At 48.0% G+C, this 17,797-nt stretch overlaps 18 non-coding genes and 2 pseudogenes across 18 annotated transcripts; 12 read left to right on the plus strand and 8 right to left on the minus strand.

Annotated features, from left to right (window-relative positions):
- Positions 1 to 3,340: 3,340 nt before the first annotated feature.
- On the minus strand, positions 3,341 to 3,456 carry LOC135041878 (U5 spliceosomal RNA). The gene has a single exon (XR_010235228.1). It is a non-coding gene; the product is annotated as a U5 spliceosomal RNA (small nuclear RNA).
- A 274-nt stretch (positions 3,457 to 3,730) lies between these two features.
- Positions 3,731 to 3,846, minus strand: LOC135041862 (U5 spliceosomal RNA). The gene has a single exon (XR_010235213.1). It is a non-coding gene; the product is annotated as a U5 spliceosomal RNA (small nuclear RNA).
- A 286-nt stretch (positions 3,847 to 4,132) lies between these two features.
- Positions 4,133 to 4,248, minus strand: LOC135041849 (U5 spliceosomal RNA). The gene has a single exon (XR_010235201.1). It is a non-coding gene; the product is annotated as a U5 spliceosomal RNA (small nuclear RNA).
- Positions 4,249 to 4,518: 270 nt separating this feature from the next.
- On the minus strand, positions 4,519 to 4,634 carry LOC135041854 (U5 spliceosomal RNA). The gene has a single exon (XR_010235206.1). It is a non-coding gene; the product is annotated as a U5 spliceosomal RNA (small nuclear RNA).
- A 144-nt stretch (positions 4,635 to 4,778) lies between these two features.
- Positions 4,779 to 4,941, plus strand: LOC135041820 (U1 spliceosomal RNA). Its single transcript, XR_010235181.1, has one exon. It is a non-coding gene; the product is annotated as a U1 spliceosomal RNA (small nuclear RNA).
- A 671-nt stretch (positions 4,942 to 5,612) lies between these two features.
- LOC135041902 (U1 spliceosomal RNA) lies at positions 5,613 to 5,776 on the plus strand. The gene has a single exon (XR_010235251.1). It is a non-coding gene; the product is annotated as a U1 spliceosomal RNA (small nuclear RNA).
- A 152-nt stretch (positions 5,777 to 5,928) lies between these two features.
- Positions 5,929 to 6,091, plus strand: LOC135041822 (U1 spliceosomal RNA). Its single transcript, XR_010235182.1, has one exon. It is a non-coding gene; the product is annotated as a U1 spliceosomal RNA (small nuclear RNA).
- A 672-nt stretch (positions 6,092 to 6,763) lies between these two features.
- On the plus strand, positions 6,764 to 6,927 carry LOC135041737 (U1 spliceosomal RNA). Its single transcript, XR_010235117.1, has one exon. It is a non-coding gene; the product is annotated as a U1 spliceosomal RNA (small nuclear RNA).
- A 152-nt stretch (positions 6,928 to 7,079) lies between these two features.
- On the plus strand, positions 7,080 to 7,242 carry LOC135041785 (U1 spliceosomal RNA). Its single transcript, XR_010235159.1, has one exon. It is a non-coding gene; the product is annotated as a U1 spliceosomal RNA (small nuclear RNA).
- Positions 7,243 to 7,857: 615 nt separating this feature from the next.
- LOC135041915 (U1 spliceosomal RNA) lies at positions 7,858 to 8,021 on the plus strand. Its single transcript, XR_010235264.1, has one exon. It is a non-coding gene; the product is annotated as a U1 spliceosomal RNA (small nuclear RNA).
- Positions 8,022 to 8,173: 152 nt separating this feature from the next.
- Positions 8,174 to 8,315, plus strand: LOC135041789 (U1 spliceosomal RNA; annotated as a pseudogene).
- Positions 8,316 to 9,008: 693 nt separating this feature from the next.
- LOC135041920 (U1 spliceosomal RNA) lies at positions 9,009 to 9,172 on the plus strand. Its single transcript, XR_010235269.1, has one exon. It is a non-coding gene; the product is annotated as a U1 spliceosomal RNA (small nuclear RNA).
- Positions 9,173 to 9,324: 152 nt separating this feature from the next.
- Positions 9,325 to 9,466, plus strand: LOC135041824 (U1 spliceosomal RNA; annotated as a pseudogene).
- A 695-nt stretch (positions 9,467 to 10,161) lies between these two features.
- LOC135041921 (U1 spliceosomal RNA) lies at positions 10,162 to 10,325 on the plus strand. Its single transcript, XR_010235270.1, has one exon. It is a non-coding gene; the product is annotated as a U1 spliceosomal RNA (small nuclear RNA).
- Positions 10,326 to 10,473: 148 nt separating this feature from the next.
- On the plus strand, positions 10,474 to 10,636 carry LOC135041837 (U1 spliceosomal RNA). The gene has a single exon (XR_010235191.1). It is a non-coding gene; the product is annotated as a U1 spliceosomal RNA (small nuclear RNA).
- Positions 10,637 to 11,306: 670 nt separating this feature from the next.
- On the plus strand, positions 11,307 to 11,470 carry LOC135041917 (U1 spliceosomal RNA). The gene has a single exon (XR_010235266.1). It is a non-coding gene; the product is annotated as a U1 spliceosomal RNA (small nuclear RNA).
- A 4,939-nt stretch (positions 11,471 to 16,409) lies between these two features.
- LOC135041879 (U5 spliceosomal RNA) lies at positions 16,410 to 16,525 on the minus strand. The gene has a single exon (XR_010235229.1). It is a non-coding gene; the product is annotated as a U5 spliceosomal RNA (small nuclear RNA).
- Positions 16,526 to 16,799: 274 nt separating this feature from the next.
- Positions 16,800 to 16,915, minus strand: LOC135041863 (U5 spliceosomal RNA). The gene has a single exon (XR_010235214.1). It is a non-coding gene; the product is annotated as a U5 spliceosomal RNA (small nuclear RNA).
- A 286-nt stretch (positions 16,916 to 17,201) lies between these two features.
- LOC135041850 (U5 spliceosomal RNA) lies at positions 17,202 to 17,317 on the minus strand. The gene has a single exon (XR_010235202.1). It is a non-coding gene; the product is annotated as a U5 spliceosomal RNA (small nuclear RNA).
- A 270-nt stretch (positions 17,318 to 17,587) lies between these two features.
- Positions 17,588 to 17,703, minus strand: LOC135041855 (U5 spliceosomal RNA). Its single transcript, XR_010235207.1, has one exon. It is a non-coding gene; the product is annotated as a U5 spliceosomal RNA (small nuclear RNA).
- Between the last annotated feature and the right edge of the window lie 94 nt (positions 17,704 to 17,797).

Raw genomic sequence — 17,797 nt, forward strand, 5'->3', positions numbered from 1 at the left:
TCTGTAAGCATCTGCTTCGCTATGATGATCAACAAGTCACAAGGGCAAACACTCAGGGTTTGAGGCGTAGATCTTAGGACCAGCTGCTACAAGCATGGCAGAGGTGTCACTATCACTGGTGACACCCAGAGAGGTGGCGAGGGAGATTGTAATGCAGTGCGCGCAGATAAGCAGCGCAATGGTAAAAAGGAGGCATGGTTTCATAGGTAGGGGCGTGGCCTGGTGGCCTGAATCTACATTTTGTTGCTCCGGGTGTCCCGGGGGTTGGGGGCTGCACCCGGGGACTAGTGTGTGAGCGGTGCTGGCTCCTGCACAGTGACAGGGCATGGCCACCCAGCATGACGCCTCCCTTCTTGACCATGCTGTAATTGCAGTCGCACTGCAGTTCAGCGTGATCATAAAAAATGGTGTAGGCTCCTGCTGGTGCAGACTGTATGTGCGCGCAGGAAGCCGCCACCATTTTTGTGATCACAGCGGCTGAATGTGATGTCATACAGCCGCTGTGACCACGCCCCCTGTGTCTCCTCCGTTGCAGACCCCATTTTGAAGCCTTGCCCCCGCACCGCTCCATCCCTGACTTGGAAATGGAGTGTTGCTGACCCACCTCTCCCCCCCTTCCCCGCCCCGATTGACAGGCAGAGGCGATCACATTCTCTGCGGGGTGCCGCAGAAAATGCAGGCACATGCGTATGCTCTTAGCAATTTTTGCAGTTGGATCGCTTATTGTGATTGCAATCCAACCTGAATCAGGCCCTATTACCTATCACAATGCGCTGCGGGCAGTACAAAATTGGGTTAATATAGGAGAAAAAACCCCAGACCTGTGCTCCTTAACTGTACCTGGTGGCTAGTGGAGCGGCTGCCCAGTAATCAGTGTCCACCGCAGTGCGCACACGGCCCACCCCCTACGGCCTCGCTCCCCTTCATCAGCGGCCTCGTGATCCGGAAGGGTGGTGTGTGTGTGACAGACCTTAGGATGAAACCGGAGCCTCCGCTGCAGTGACCCAGCAACCAGGGCACGGGAGTATACAGCGCCGCTGGGAGTGATGAAGCTGCAGTAAAGATGTCTATTAGACCTAGCCTGCTGCAGCCCTTGTAGATTCTCATAAAACAAGTTCTTCTTTTCTTGTCAAAATTAATAGCTAAGAATAGGCTGCCTGAGGCAGGCCCCTGTTAATTGGCCTGCTACTGAAGGCACCAACTACAAACTGAGCTCCCTGTTCATGGAAGCGGGGTTATAGAGGAGAATGCACTGAGCTTCTTGGGAACAGTCAAAAGCTTTGAGCCGGTTGGTGCCTCAGATCAAGATCCTACTCTACACCCCAATGTGAATCCTTGTGGAGTCCAGTGTACCCCACAGAAGAAATTAATGTGTCACACCCATTGGCAGCAACCTTAGAATAGCTGCTGACGGGCACAATTGAGAAAGGAAGGGGGGGGGGGGACATTTGAATCCAGCACATAGATGCAATTCAAATATGTAATTTGTACCTTCCTATTTTAAAATATAATGGATGAACCTCACCCTGTGAGAACAATCTTCATGATCAAGAGATCTAATATGTAAAATAAGTATGAGTTGGGATAGGGCTGGGGAGGGTGGCAGCTCGGGCAGCCCCTCCCCCGTCAAGTTAAGGAGATTCAACTGAGGAAGCACAAGGGAACTCTCGTCTGGGGACAACAACTGCAGGGAGACCACATCTTTTCAGATGAACATGGGAGGGCGGAAGGCTGCCTAATACTGAAGCACCATCAAATATCAAACCATATCCAACAACTAGTACAAGCATTCCTGGGGGAAGGTCTGCAGCAGACGGATTTGCATACGGTGATGTCATCCAAGCAGTGGGCCAAAGTTGGCTGGAACTCTCATCTGCATATAAAAAGAGAAAAGGGGCATGCAGGGCATGGCGGCCTTTTGCAGTGCTTGGATGACCCCTAGTTCGCATTAAACACCCCCACCCTCCTTTGGTGTGGGGCTCATGTTGGCCATGCCCCATCCCCTGAAGCATTCATGCTGATTTCTTGCAGCAGCTGGGCACTGTAACAGCTCCAGAGCTGCTCTGTAAGGCAAGTAAAAGGGTGTGGGCCCTGCAGCACCACCTGTAGTTCGCATTGTGCGTTGGAAGGCACAAAGTAAGCAGACGGGAGGAGAAGTCAGGATAGTACACAAGGGCATCCTTTTCTCTTAGTCCGTAGAGGATGCTGGGGTCACATTAAGAACCATGGGGTATAGACGGGATCCGCAAGAGACATGGGCACTTTAAGACTTTCAAAGGGTGTGAACTGGCTCCTCCCTCTATGCCCCTCCTCCAGACTCCAGTTATAGGAACTGTGCCCAGGGAGACGGACATTTCGAGGAAAGGATTTATTGTTAAACTAAGGTGAGCATCTTACCAGCTCACACCTTAAGCATGCCGCAGAACGTGGCATTCAACAGAACACAAGCCAACGGCATGAACAATTGCAGCAAAAAGCTGACCAGAACCGTAACACAACATGTGTATAACCACAAGTAATAACTGCAGACACAGTATGGACTGGGACGGGTGCCCAGCATCCTCTACGTACTAAGAGAAAAGGATTTACCGGTAGGTATTAAAATCCTATTTTCTCATACGACCTAGAGGATGCTGGGGTCACATTAAGAACCATGGGGTTATACCAAAGCTCTTGAACGGGTGGGAGAGTGCGTACGACTCTGCAGCACCGAATGACCCAACTTGAGGTTATCATCAGCCAAGGTATCAAACTTGTAAAACTTAGCAAAAGTGTTTACTAAATAGCTGCTCGGCAAAGTTGCAATGCCGAGACTCCCCGACCAGCTGCCCAGGATGAACCCACCTTTCTAGTAGAATGGGTCTTCACCTAATTCAGTAACGGCAATCCTGCCGTGGAATGAGCATGCTGAATCTTACCACAGATCCAGCGCATAATGGTCTGCATGGAAGCAGGACACCCAATCATGTTGGGAGCATACAGGACAAACAGAGCCTCTGTTTTCCTAATCTGAACCGTTCTGGTGACATAAATTTTCAAAGTTCTGACCACAGCCCGAGACTTTGACTCAACGAAGGTGTCAGTGGCCAAAGGCACCATGTGGAAAGATGAACCACCTTCGGCAGAAATTGTTGACGTGTCCTCAATTCTGCTCTATCTTCTTGTGATACTGCATGGTTTGTACTGTTTTCCATGTGCTCCCAGATCTTTCAAGCAAGTAGCATGGTCAAGAAAGTTCTGTTTGAAAAGAAACAAACATTTACTGTCATTGTTATGCAAATAAACTTACATTAAAGCTAACAAGAAAGCACACTCGTTCTGTCTTTAAACTGATAAAAGAAACCCCAATAATATGGGGCATGCAAAAATTGAGATAAAACTCAGTTTTGCTCCTCTCCACGGAAATCTTTAATAAAAGGCGAAATATTTGTTAGTTCTGAAGAGAAACCAGAGCATGACCAAGATTCCACCTGTCGCCTGAGTGCCATGCCAGCAGTTCTCATTCAGCTCAAAGTGAGCACCCAATTTGAATGAAAGAAAGCAGATTTCTCACCAGGCTTCCCCTTGCTATAAATATGGTTTGTACTCTTTTCCATGTGCTCCCAGATCTTTCAAGCAATTAGTATAGTCAAGAAAGTTCTGTTTGAAAAGAAACAAACATTTACTGTCATTTCTACGCAAATGAGCTTACATTAAAGCACACTCGTTCTATCTTTAAACTGATAAAAGAAACCCCAATAAGACGGGGCATGCAAAAATTTAGATAAAACTCAGTTTTGCTCCTCTCCACGGAAATCTTTAGTAAAAGGCGAAAGATTTGTTCGTTCTGAAGAGAAACCAGAGCATGACCAAGATTCCACCTGTCGCCTGAGTGCCATGCCAGCAGTCCTCATTCAGCTCAAAGTGAGCACCCAATTTGAAAGAAAGAAAGCAGATTTCTCACCAGGCTTCCCCTTGCTATAAGCATGGTTTGTACTCTTTTTCATGTGCTCCCAGATCTTTCAAGCAATTAGTATGGTCAAGAAAGTTCTGCTTGAAAAGAAACAGACATTTATTGTCATTGTTATGCAAATAAACTTACATTAAAGCTAACAAGAAAGCACACTCGTTCTGTCTTTAATCCGATAAAAGAAACCCCAATAATATGGGGCATGCAAAAATTGAGATAAAACTCAGTTTTGCTCCTCTCCACGGAAATCTTTAGTAAAAGGCGAAAGATTTGTTCGTTCTGAAGAGAAACCAGAGCATGACCAAAATTCCACCTGTCGCCTGAGTGCCGTGCCAGCAGTCCTCATTCAGATCAAAGTGAGCGCCCAATTTGAAAGAAAGCAGATTTCTCACCTGTCTTCTCCTTGCTATAAGCATGGTTTGTACTGTATTCCATGTGCTCCCAGATCTTTCAAGCAAGTAGCATGGTCAAGAAAGTTCTGTTTGAAAAGAAACAAACATTTACTGTCATTTCTATGCAAATGAGCTTACATTAAAGCACACTCATTCTATCTTTAAACCGATAAAAGAAACCCCAAAAAGATGGGGCATGCAAAAATTGAGATAAAACTCGGTTTTGCTCCTCTCCACGGAAATCTTTAGTAAAAGGCGAAAGATTTGTTCGTTCTGAAGAGAAACCAGAGCATGACCAAGATTTTTATCTGAAAATATGTGTTCTCCCTGCAGTTGTTGTCCCCAGATGAGAGTTCCCTTGTGCTGCCTCAGTTGAATCTCCTTTACTTGACAGGGGGATGCTCGAGCAGCGACCCTCCCCAGCTCTAGCCCAACTCCTACTTACCTGCCAGGTGAGATACTATGATCATGAAGGTGCTTCTCCCAGGGCAAGGCTCACCCATAGCACTCTGGGTGTGCTGCTTCTGCGATTTCCCCAAATGTGGGAAACTTGACTGCATAATTTGTGTTTCCCCTGGTCGGCTCTCGTATAATTCAGATCTCTTTGTCTCAGGTCTCTCTCCAGCCTAGTTTGCTGTCTGTTTCCACTTCTCTTTTCTTGAGCCGCTCCCTTCTATGCCCTTGCGCACTATCCTGACTTCTCCCGTCTGCTTACTTCGTGCCTTCCAATGCACAATGCAAACTACAGGTAGTGCTGCAGGGCCCACACCCTTTTACTTGCCTTACAGAGCAGCTCTGGAGCAGTTACAGTGCCCAGCTGCTGCAAGAAATCAGCTTGAATGCTTCAGGGGCTGGGGCATAGCCAACATGAGCCCCACACCGAAGGAGGGTGGAGGTGTGTAATGCGAACTAGGGGTCATCCAAGCGCCGCAAAAGGCCGCCATGCCCTGCACGCCCCTTTTCTCTTTTCATATGCAGACGAGGGTTGAAGCCAACTTTGACCCACTGCTTGGATGGCATCACCATATGCAAATCCATCTGCTGCAGGCCTTCCCCCAGGAATGCTTGCACTAGTTGTTGCATTTGGTTTGTTGTTTGGGGGTGCTTCAGTATTAGGCAGCCTTCTGCCCTCCCATGTTCATCTGAAAATATGTGTTCTCCCTGCAGTTGTTGTCCCCAGATGAGAGTTCCCTTGTGCTGCCTCAGTTGAATCTCCTTTACTTGACAGAGATGTGCCTGAGCAGCGGCCCTCCCCAGCCCTATCCCAAATCATACTTATTTTGCATAGGAGAGACCATGGTCTTGAAGATTGTTCTCCCAGGGTGAGGTTCATTCATTGCATTCTGGGTATGCTGACCCCTGTGATTTCCCCAAATGTGGGAAACTCAACTGCATTATTTGTGGTAGTGGGGGACTGTGTTTGTGCTTTCCTCTGGTCAGCTCTTTTAAAAGTCAGATTTCTTTGTTTCAGTTCTTCCTCTAGCCTTGTTCTTCTTTCGAGAGTTCCCTTGTGCTGCCTCAGTTGGTTCTCCTTCACTTGACAGGGGGGTGCCCGAGCAGCGACCCTCCCCAGCTCTAGCCCAACTTCTACTTACCTGCCAGGTGAGATACTATAATTATGAAGGTGCTTCTCCCAGGGCAAGGCTCACCCATTGCACTCTGGATGTGCTGCCCCTGCGATTTCCCCAAATGTGGGAAACTTGACTGCATAATTTGTGTTTCCCCTGGTCGGCTCTCGTATAATTCAGATCTCTTTGTCTCAGGTCTCTCTCCAGCCTAGTTTGCTGTCTGTTTCCACTTCTCTTTTCTTAAGCCGCTCCATTCTATGGCCTTGCGCACTATCCTTACTTCTCCCGTCTGCTTACTTTGTGCCTTCCAATGCACAATGCAAACTACAGGTAGTGCTGCAGGGCCCACACCCTTTTACTTGCCGTACAGAGCAGCTCTGGAGCTGTTACAGTGCCCAGCTACTGCAAGAAATCAGCTTGAATGCTTCAGGGGCTGGGGCATAGCCAACATGAGCCCCACACCAAAGGAGGGTGGAGGTGTTTAATGCGAACTAGGGGTCATCCAAGCGCCGCAAAAGGCCGCCATGCCCTGCACGCCCCTTTTCTCTTTTTCATATGCAGACGAGGGTTGAAGCCAACTTTGACCCACTGCTTGGATGACATCACCATATGCAAATCCATCTGCTGCAGGCCTTCCCCCAGGAATGCTTGCACTAGTTGTTGCATTTGGTTTGTTGTTTGGGGGTGCTTCAGTATTAGGCAGCCTTCTGCCCTCCCATGTTCATCTGAAAATATGTGTTCTCCCTGCAGTTGTTGTCCCCAGATGAGAGTTCCCTTATGCTGCCTCAGTTGAATCTCCTTTACTTGACAGAGATGTGCCTGAGCAGCGGCCCTCCCCAGCCCTATCCCAAATCATACTTATTTTGCATAGGAGATACCATGGTCATGAAGATTATTCTCCCAGTGTGAGGTTCATTCATTGCATTCTGGGTATGCTGACCCCTGTGATTTCCCCAAATGTGTGAAACTCGACAGCATTATTTGTGGTAGTGGGGGACTGTGTTTGTGTTTTCCTCTGGTCAGCTCAGGTAAAAGTCAGATTTCTTTGTCTCAGATCTTCCTCTAGCCTTGTTCTTCTTTCGAGAATTCCCTTGTGCTGCCTCAGTTGGATCTCCTTCACTTGACAGGGGGGTACCCGAGCAGCGACCCTCCCCAGCTCTAGCCCAACTCCTACTTACCTGCCAGGTGAGATACTATGATCACGTAGGTGCTTCTCCCAGGGCAAGGCTCACCCATTGCACTCTGGGTGTGCTGCTCCTGCGATTTCCCCAAATGTGGGAAACTTGACTGCATAATTTGTGTTTCCCCTGGTCGGCTCTCGTATAATTCAGATCTCTTTGTCTCAGGTCTCTCTCCAGCCTAGTTTGCTGTCTGTTTCCACTTCTCTATTCTTAAGTGCCTTCCAATGCACAATGCAAACTACAGGTAGTGCTGCAGGGCCCACACCCTTTTACTTGCCGTACAGAGCAGCTCTGGAGCTGTTACAGTGCCCAGCTGCTGCAAGAAATCAGCTTGAATGCTTCAGGGGCTGGGGCATAGCCAACATGAGCCCCACACCGAAGGAGGGTGGGGGTGTTTAATGCGAACTAAGGGTCATCCAAGCGCCGCAAAAGGCCGCCATGCCCTGCATACCCCTTTTCTCTTTTCATATGCAGATGAGGGTTCCAGCCAACTTTGGCCCACTGCTTGGATGACATCACCGTATGCAAATCCGTCTTCTGCAGAACTTCCCCCAGGAATGCTTGTACTAGTTGTTGCATTTGGTTTGTTGTTTGGGGGTGCTTCAGTATTAGGCAGCCTTCTGCCCTCCCATGTTCATCTGAAAATATGTGTTCTCCCTGCAGTTGTTGTCCCCAGATGGGAGTTCCCTTGTGCTGCCTCAGTTGAATCTCCTTTACTTGACAGAGATGTGCCTGAGCAGCGGCCCTCCCCAGCCCTATCCCAAATCATACTTATTTTGCATAGGAGATACCATGGTCATGAAGATTGTTCTCCGAGGGTGAGGTTCATTCATTGCATTTTGGGTATGCTGACCCCTGTGATTTCCCCAAATGTGGGAAACTCGACTGCATTATTTGTGATAGTGGGGGACTGTGTTTGTGCTTTCCTCTGGTCAGCTCTGGTAAAAGTCAGATTTCTTTGTCTCAGATTTTCCTCTAGCCTTGTTCTTCTTTCGAGAGTTCCCTTGTGCTGCCTCAGTTGGATCTCCTTCACTTGACAGGGGGGTACCCGAGCAGCAACCCTCCCCAGCTCTAGCCCAACTCCTACTTACCTGCCAGGTGAGATACTATGATCATGAAGGTGCTTCTCCCAGGGCAAGGCTCACCCATTGCACTCTGGGTGTGCTGCTCCTGCGATTTCCCCAAATGTGGGACACTTGACTGCATAATTTGTGTTTCCCCTGGTCGGCTCTCGTATAATTTAGATCTCTTTGTCTCAGGTCTCTCTCCAGCCTAGTTTGCTGCCTGTTTCCACTTCTCTTTTCTTGAGCCGCTCCCTTCTATGCCCTTGCGCACTATCCTGACTTCTCCCGTCTGCTTACTTTGTGCCTTCCAACGCACAATGCGAACTACAGGTAGTGCTGCAGGGCCCACACCCTTTTACTTGCCTTACAGAGCAGCTCTGGAGCTGTTACAGTGCCCAGCTGCTGCAAGAAATCAGCTTGAATACTTCAGGGGCTGGGGCATAGCCAACATGAGCCCCACACCGAAGGAGAATGGAGGTGTTTAATGAGAACTAGGGGTCATCCAAGCGCCGCAAAAGGCCGCCATTCCCTGCATAACCCTTATTCTCTTTTCATATGCAGATGAGGGTTCCAGCCAACTTTGGCCCACTGCTTGGATGACATCACCGTATGCAAATCCGTCTTCTGCAGACCTTCTCCCAGGAATGCTTTTACTAGTTGTTGCATTTGGTTTGTTGTTTGGGGGTGCTTCAGTATTAGGCAGCCTTCTGCCCTCCCATGTTCATCTGAAAATATGTGTTCTCCCTGCAGTTGTTGTCCCCAGATGAGAGTTCCCTTGTGCTGCCTCAGTTGAATCTCCTTTACTTGACAGAGATGTGCCTGAGCAGCGGCCCTCCCCAGCCCTATCCCAAATCATACTTATTTTGCATAGGAGATACCATGGTCATGAAGATTGTTCTCCCAGGGTTAGGTTCATTCATTGCATTCTGGGTATGCTGACCCCTGTGATTTCCCCAGATGTGGGAAACTCAACTGCATTATTTGTGGTAGTGGGGGACTGTGTTTGTGCTTTCCTCTGGTCAGCTCTGGTAAAAGTCAGATTTCTTTGTCTCAGATCTTCCTCTAGCCTTGTTCTTCTTTCGAGAGTTCCCTTGTGCTGCCTCAGTTGGATCTCCTTCACTTGACAGGGGGGTGCCCGAGCAGCGACCCTCCCCAGCTCTAGCCCAACTCCTACTTACCTGCCAGGTGAGATACTATGATCATGTAAGTGCTTCTCCCAGGGCAAGGCTCACCCAATGCACTCTGGGTGTGCTGCCCCTGCGATTTCCCCAAATGTGGGAAACTTGACTGCATAATTTGTGTTTCCCCTGGTCGGCTCTCATATAATTCAGATCTCTTTGTCTCAGGTCTCTCTCCAGCCTAGTTTGCTGTCTGTTTCCACTTCTTTTTTCTTAAGCCCCTCCCTTCTATACCCTTGTGGACTATCCTGACATCTCCTCCTGTCTGCTTACTTTGTGCCTTCCAATGCACAATGCAAACTACAGGTAGTGCTGCAGGGCCCACACCCTTTTACTTGCCTTACAGAGCAGCTCTGGAGCTGTTACAGTGCCCAGCTGCTGCAAGAAATCAGCTTGAATGCTTCAGGGGCTGGGGCATAGCCAACATGAGCCCCACACCGACGGAGGGTGGAGGTGTTTAATGCAAACTAAGGGTCATCCAAGCACCGCAAAAGGCCGCCATGCCCTGCATACCCCTTTTCTCTTTTCATAGGCAGATGAGGGTTCCAGCCAACTTTGGCCCACTGCTTGGATGACATCACCGTATGCAAATCCGTCTTCTGCAGACCTTTTCCCAGGAATGCTTGTACTAGTTGTTGCATTTGGTTTGTTGTTTGGGGGTGCTTCAGTATTAGGCAGCCTTCTGCTCTCCCATTTTCATCTGAAAATATGTGTTCTCCCTGCAGTTGTTGTCCCCAGATGAGAGTTCCCTTGTGCTGCCTCAGTTGAATCTCCTTTACTTGACAGAGATGTGCCTGAGCAGCGGCCCTCCCCAGCCCTATCCCAAATCATACTTATTTTGCATAGGAGATACCATTATCATGAAGATTGTTCTCCCAGGGTGAGGTTCATTCATTGCATTCTGGGTATGCTGACCCCTGTGATTTCCCCAAATGTGGGAAACTCGACTGCATTATTTGTTGTAGTGGGGGACTGTGTTTGTGCTTTCCTCTGGTCAGCTCTGGTAAAAGTCAGATTTCTATGTCTCAGATCTTCATCTAGCCTTGTTCTTTTTTCGAGAGTTTCCTTGTGCTGCCTCAGTTGGATCTCCTTCACTTGACAGGGGGGTGCCCGTACAGCGACCCTCCCCAGCTCTAGCCCAACTCTTACCTGCCAGGTGAGATACTATGATCAGGAAGGTGCTTCTCCCAGGGCAAGGCTCACCCAATGCACTCTGGGTGTGCTGCTCCTACGATTTCCCCAAATGTGGGACACTTGATTACATAATTTGTGTTTCCTCTGGTCGGCTCTCGTATAATTCAGATCTCTTTGTCTCAGGTCTCTCTCCAGCCTAGTTTGCTGTCTGTTTCCACTTCTCTTTTCTTGAGCCGCTCCCTTCTATGCCCTTGTGCACTATCCTGACTTCCCCGTCTGCTTACTTTGTGCCTTCCAACGCACAATGCAAACTACAGGTAGTGCTGCAGGGCCCACACCCTTTTACTTGCTTTACAGAGCAGCTCTGGAGCTGTTACAGTGCCCAGCTGCTGCAAGAAATCAGCTTGAATGCTTCAGGGGCTGGGGCATAGCCAACATGAGCCCCACACCGAAGGAGGGTGGAGGTGTTTAATGCGAACTAGGGGTCATCCAAGCGCCGCAAAAGGCCGCCATGCCCTGCACACCCCTTTTTTATTTTCATATGCAGACGAGGGTTGAAGCCAACTTTGACCCACTGCTTGGATGACATCACCATATGCAAATCCGTCTGCTGCAGGCCTTCCCCCAGGAATGCTTGCACTAGTAGTTGCATTTGGTTTGTTGTTTGGGGGTGCTTCAGTATTAGGCAGCCTTCTGCCCTCCCATGTTCATCTGAAAATATGTGTTCTCCCTGCAGTTATTGTCCCCAGATGAGAGTTCCCTTGTGCTGCCTCAGTTGAATCTCCTTTACTTGACAGAGATGTGCCTGAGCAGCGGCCCTCCCCAGCCCTATCCGAAATCATACTTATTTTGCATAGGAGATACCATGGTCATGAAGATTGTTCTCCCATGGTGAGGTTCATTCATTGCACTCTGGGTATGCTGACCCCTGTGATTTCCCCAAATGTGGGAAACTCGACTGCATTATTTGTGGTAGTGGGGGACTGTGTTTGTGCTTTCCTCTGGTCAGCTCTGGTAAAAGTCAGATTTCTTTGTCTCCGATCTTCCTCTAGCCTTGTTCTTCTTTCGAGAGTTCCCTTGTGCTGCCTCAGTTGGATCTCCTTCACTTGACAGGGAGTGCCCGAGCAGCAATCCTCCACAGCTCTAGCCCAACTCCTACTTACCTGCCAGGTGAGATACTATGATCTTCACTGTTAGGGCAATCAGGATGTGGAATTCCCTGCCAGGGAAGGTGGTAATGGCGGACTCTGTAATTGGATTTAAAAAAGGAATGGATACATTTCTGAATGAAAAAGCTATCCAAGGTTATAATACTTAAAATATCAACATGGTTAATCCGGGGGTAACATGAGTTATAGTAGCTAACTAGTCATAAAACATTATTCAGCAAGTATGTAGAATCATCACAACTTAAAACAGGTTGAACACGATGGGCAATTTGCCTCTATTCAACCTCAAAAACTATGTTGCCATATGTTACTATATTACTATGTTACTGTAGTATACAGAACACCACAATGTAATGAGCAGTGATAGTGAGCACTGATGAGGATACTAGAACTGACACTGAGCAGCAAGATGCAGCACTGGACTATTAGTAATGTACTGTAGTATGCTGAGCACCACAATGCAGCACAAGACAATGAGCAGTGATACTGAGCACTGATGAGGATACTACTGAGAACTGACACTGAGCAGGAGAGACACACTACTAGTATTACTGAGCAGCAATAAGTAACCACTGATACTGAGCACTGATATTGAGATTTCCACTGAGAGAACATAGCCACGTCCTCTCCGCTCTCTCTTCAATGCACGAGTAAAAATGGCGGCAACGCGCAGCTCTTTATATGGAATCCGAATCTCGCGAGAATCCGACAGCGGGATGATGACATTTTCCCTTGTTCAGGTTTTCCGAGTCAGGCGGGAACAACCGAGCCTGCCTCGGACCAGTGTAAACCACGTGGAGTTCGTCGGGAATTCGGTTCTCGGAGAACCGAACCCGCTCCTCTATATATACTATATTACTATGTTACTGTAGTATACAGAACACCACAATGCAATGAGCAGTGATAGTGAGCACTGATGAGGATACTAGAACTGACACTGAGCAGCAAGATGCAGCACTGGACTATTAGTAATGTACTGTAGTATGCTGAGCACCACAATGCAGCACAAGACAATGAGCAGTGATACTGAGCACTGATGAGGATACTACTGAGAACTGACACTGAGCAGGAGAGACACACTACTAGTATTACTGAGCAGCAATAAGTAACCACTGATACTGAGCACTGATATTGAGATTTCCACTGAGAGAACATAGCCACGTCCTCTCCGCTCTCTCTTCAATGCACGAGTAAAAATGGCAGCAACGCGCAGCTCTTTATATGGAATCCGAATCTCGCGAGAATCCGACAGCGGGATGATGACATTTTCCCTTGTTCAGGTTTTCCGAGTCAGGCGGGAACAACCGAGCCAGCCTCGGACCAGTGTAAACCACGTGGAGTTCGTGGGGAATTCGGTTCTCGGAGAACCGAACCCGCTCCTCTCTACCTTATACCCATCAATTTTTTTATTTTCAATCTAAGCCCCTGCAGTTTTCTGTAAGCATCTGCTTCGCTATGATGATCAACAAGTCACAAGGGCAAACACTCAGGGTTTGAGGCGTAGATCTTAGGACCAGCTGCTACAAGCATGGCAGAGGTGTCACTATCACTGGTGACACCCAGAGAGGTGGCGAGGGAGATTGTAATGCAGTGCGCGCAGATAAGCAGCGCAATGGTAAAAAGGAGGCATGGTTTCATAGGTAGGGGCGTGGCCTGGTGGCCTGAATCTACATTTTGTTGCTCCGGGTGTCCCGGGGGTTGGGGGCTGCACCCGGGGACTAGTGTGTGAGCGGTGCTGGCTCCTGCACAGTGACAGGGCATGGCCACCCAGCATGACGCCTCCCTTCTTGACCATGCTGTAATTGCAGTCGCACTGCAGTTCAGCGTGATCATAAAAAATGGTGTAGGCTCCTGCTGGTGCAGACTGTATGTGCGCGCAGGAAGCCGCCACCATTTTTGTGATCACAGCTGCTGAATGTGATGTCATACAGCCGCTGTGACCACGCCCCCTGTGTCTCCTCCGTTGCAGACCCCATTTTGAAGCCTTGCCCCCGCACCGCTCCATCCCTGACTTGGAAATGGAGTGTTGCTGACCCACCTCTCCCCCCCTTCCCCGCCCCGATTGACAGGCAGAGGCGATCACATTCTCTGCGGGGTGCCGCAGAAAATGCAGGCACATGCGTATGCTCTTAGCAATTTTTGCAGTTGGATCGCTTATTGTGATTGCAATCCAACCTGAATCAGGCCCTATTACCTATCACAATGCGCTGCGGGCAGTACAAAATTGGGTTAATATAGGAGAAAAAACCCCAGACCTGTGCTCCTTAACTGTACCTGGTGGCTAGTGGAGCGGCTGCCCAGTAATCAGTGTCCACCGCAGTGCGCACACGGCCCACCCCCTACGGCCTCGCTCCCCTTCATCAGCGGCCTCGTGATCCGGAAGGGTGGTGTGTGTGTGACTGACCTTAGGATGAAACCGGAGCCTCCGCTGCAGTGACCCAGCAACCAGGGCACGGGAGTATACAGCGCCGCTGGGAGTGATGAAGCTGCAGTAAAGATGTCTATTAGACCTAGCCTGCTGCAGCCCTTGTAGATTCTCATAAAACAAGTTCTTCTTTTCTTGTCAAAATTAATAGCTAAGAATAGGCTGCCTGAGGCAGGCCCCTGTTAATTGGCCTGCTACTGAAGGCACCAACTACAAACTGAGCTCCCTGTTCATGGAAGCGGGGTTATAGAGGAGAATGCACTGAGCTTCTTGGGAACAGTCAAAAGCTTTGAGCCGGTTGGTGCCTCAGATCAAGATCCTACTCTACACCCCAATGTGAATCCTTGTGGAGTCCAGTGTACCCCACAGAAGAAATTAATGTGTCACACCCATTGGCAGCAACCTTAGAATAGCTGCTGACGGGCACAATTGAGAAAGGAAGGGGGGGGGGGGACATTTGAATCCAGCACATAGATGCAATTCAAATATGTAATTTGTACCTTCCTATTTTAAAATATAATGGATGAACCTCACCCTGTGAGAACAATCTTCATGATCAAGAGATCTAATATGTAAAATAAGTATGAGTTGGGATAGGGCTGGGGAGGGTGGCAGCTCGGGCAGCCCCTCCCCCGTCAAGTTAAGGAGATTCAACTGAGGAAGCACAAGGGAACTCTCGTCTGGGGACAACAACTGCAGGGAGACCACATCTTTTCAGATGAACATGGGAGGGCGGAAGGCTGCCTAATACTGAAGCACCATCAAATATCAAACCATATCCAACAACTAGTACAAGCATTCCTGGGGGAAGGTCTGCAGCAGACGGATTTGCATACGGTGATGTCATCCAAGCAGTGGGCCAAAGTTGGCTGGAACTCTCATCTGCATATAAAAAGAGAAAAGGGGCATGCAGGGCATGGCGGCCTTTTGCAGTGCTTGGATGACCCCTAGTTCGCATTAAACACCCCCACCCTCCTTTGGTGTGGGGCTCATGTTGGCCATGCCCCATCCCCTGAAGCATTCATGCTGATTTCTTGCAGCAGCTGGGCACTGTAACAGCTCCAGAGCTGCTCTGTAAGGCAAGTAAAAGGGTGTGGGCCCTGCAGCACCACCTGTAGTTCGCATTGTGCGTTGGAAGGCACAAAGTAAGCAGACGGGAGGAGAAGTCAGGATAGTACACAAGGGCATCCTTTTCTCTTAGTCCGTAGAGGATGCTGGGGTCACATTAAGAACCATGGGGTATAGACGGGATCCGCAAGAGACATGGGCACTTTAAGACTTTCAAAGGGTGTGAACTGGCTCCTCCCTCTATGCCCCTCCTCCAGACTCCAGTTATAGGAACTGTGCCCAGGGAGACGGACATTTCGAGGAAAGGATTTATTGTTAAACTAAGGTGAGCATCTTACCAGCTCACACCTTAAGCATGCCGCAGAACGTGGCATTCAACAGAACACAAGCCAACGGCATGAACAATTGCAGCAAAAAGCTGACCAGAACCGTAACACAACATGTGTATAACCACAAGTAATAACTGCAGACACAGTATGGACTGGGACGGGTGCCCAGCATCCTCTACGTACTAAGAGAAAAGGATTTACCGGTAGGTATTAAAATCCTATTTTCTCATACGACCTAGAGGATGCTGGGGTCACATTAAGAACCATGGGGTTATACCAAAGCTCTTGAACGGGTGGGAGAGTGCGTACGACTCTGCAGCACCGAATGACCCAACTTGAGGTTATCATCAGCCAAGGTATCAAACTTGTAAAACTTAGCAAAAGTGTTTACTAAATAGCTGCTCGGCAAAGTTGCAATGCCGAGACTCCCCGACCAGCTGCCCAGGATGAACCCACCTTTCTAGTAGAATGGGTCTTCACCTAATTCAGTAACGGCAATCCTGCCGTGGAATGAGCATGCTGAATCTTACCACAGATCCAGCGCATAATGGTCTGCATGGAAGCAGGACACCCAATCATGTTGGGAGCATACAGGACAAACAGAGCCTCTGTTTTCCTAATCTGAACCGTTCTGGTGACATAAATTTTCAAAGTTCTGACCACAGCCAGAGACTTTGACTCAACGAAGGTGTCAGTGGCCAAAGGCACCATGTGGAAAGATGAACCACCTTCGGCAGAAATTGTTGACGTGTCCTCAATTCTGCTCTATCTTCTTGTGATACTGCATGGTTTGTACTGTTTTCCATGTGCTCCCAGATCTTTCAAGCAAGTAGCATGGTCAAGAAAGTTCTGTTTGAAAAGAAACAAACATTTACTGTCATTGTTATGCAAATAAACTTACATTAAAGCTAACAAGAAAGCACACTCGTTCTGTCTTTAAACTGATAAAAGAAACCCCAATAATATGGGGCATGCAAAAATTGAGATAAAACTCAGTTTTGCTCCTCTCCACGGAAATCTTTAATAAAAGGCGAAATATTTGTTAGTTCTGAAGAGAAACCAGAGCATGACCAAGATTCCACCTGTCGCCTGAGTGCCATGCCAGCAGTTCTCATTCAGCTCAAAGTGAGCACCCAATTTGAATGAAAGAAAGCAGATTTCTCACCAGGCTTCCCCTTGCTATAAACATGGTTTGTACTCTTTTCCATGTTCTCCCAGATCTTTCAAGCAATTAGTATAGTCAAGAAAGTTCTGTTTGAAAAGAAACAAACATTTACTGTCATTTCTACGCAAATGAGCTTACATTAAAGCACACTCGTTCTATCTTTAAACTGATAAAAGAAACCCCAATAAGACGGGGCATGCAAAAATTTAGATAAAACTCAGTTTTGCTCCTCTCCACGGAAATCTTTAGTAAAAGGCGAAAGATTTGTTCGTTCTGAAGAGAAACCAGAGCATGACCAAGATTCCACCTGTCGCCTGAGTGCCATGCCAGCAGTCCTCATTCAGCTCAAAGTGAGCACCCAATTTGAAAGAAAGAAAGCAGATTTCTCACCAGGCTTCCCCTTGCTATAAGCATGGTTTGTACTCTTTTTCATGTGCTCCCAGATCTTTCAAGCAATTAGTATGGTCAAGAAAGTTCTGCTTGAAAAGAAACAGACATTTATTGTCATTGTTATGCAAATAAACTTACATTAAAGCTAACAAGAAAGCACACTCGTTCTGTCTTTAATCCGATAAAAGAAACCCCAATAATATGGGGCATGCAAAAATTGAGATAAAACTCAGTTTTGCTCCTCTCCACGGAAATCTTTAGTAAAAGGCGAAAGATTTGTTCGTTCTGAAGAGAAACCAGAGCATGACCAAGATTCCACCTGTCGCCTGAGTGCCGTGCCAGCAGTCCTCATTCAGATCAAAGTGAGCGCCCAATTTGAAAGAAAGCAGATTTCTCACCTGTCTTCTCCTTGCTATAAGCATGGTTTGTACTGTATTCCATGTGCTCCCAGATCTTTCAAGCAAGTAGCATGGTCAAGAAAGTTCTGTTTGAAAAGAAACAAACATTTACTGTCATTTCTATGCAAATGAGCTTACATTAAAGCACACTCATTCTATCTTTAAACCGATAAAAGAAACCCCAAAAAGATGGGGCATGCAAAAATTGAGATAAAACTCGGTTTTGCTCCTCTCCACGGAAATCTTTAGTAAAAGGCGAAAGATTTGTTCGTTCTGAAGAGAAACCAGAGCATGACCAAGATTTTTATCTGAAAATATGTGTTCTCCCTGCAGTTGTTGTCCCCAGATGAGAGTTCCCTTGTGCTGCCTCAGTTGAATCTCCTTTAC

Source organism: Pseudophryne corroboree, unplaced genomic scaffold, assembly GCF_028390025.1.
Source record: "Pseudophryne corroboree isolate aPseCor3 unplaced genomic scaffold, aPseCor3.hap2 scaffold_804, whole genome shotgun sequence".
NCBI classification, from domain to species: Eukaryota; Metazoa; Chordata; class Amphibia; order Anura; family Myobatrachidae; genus Pseudophryne; species Pseudophryne corroboree.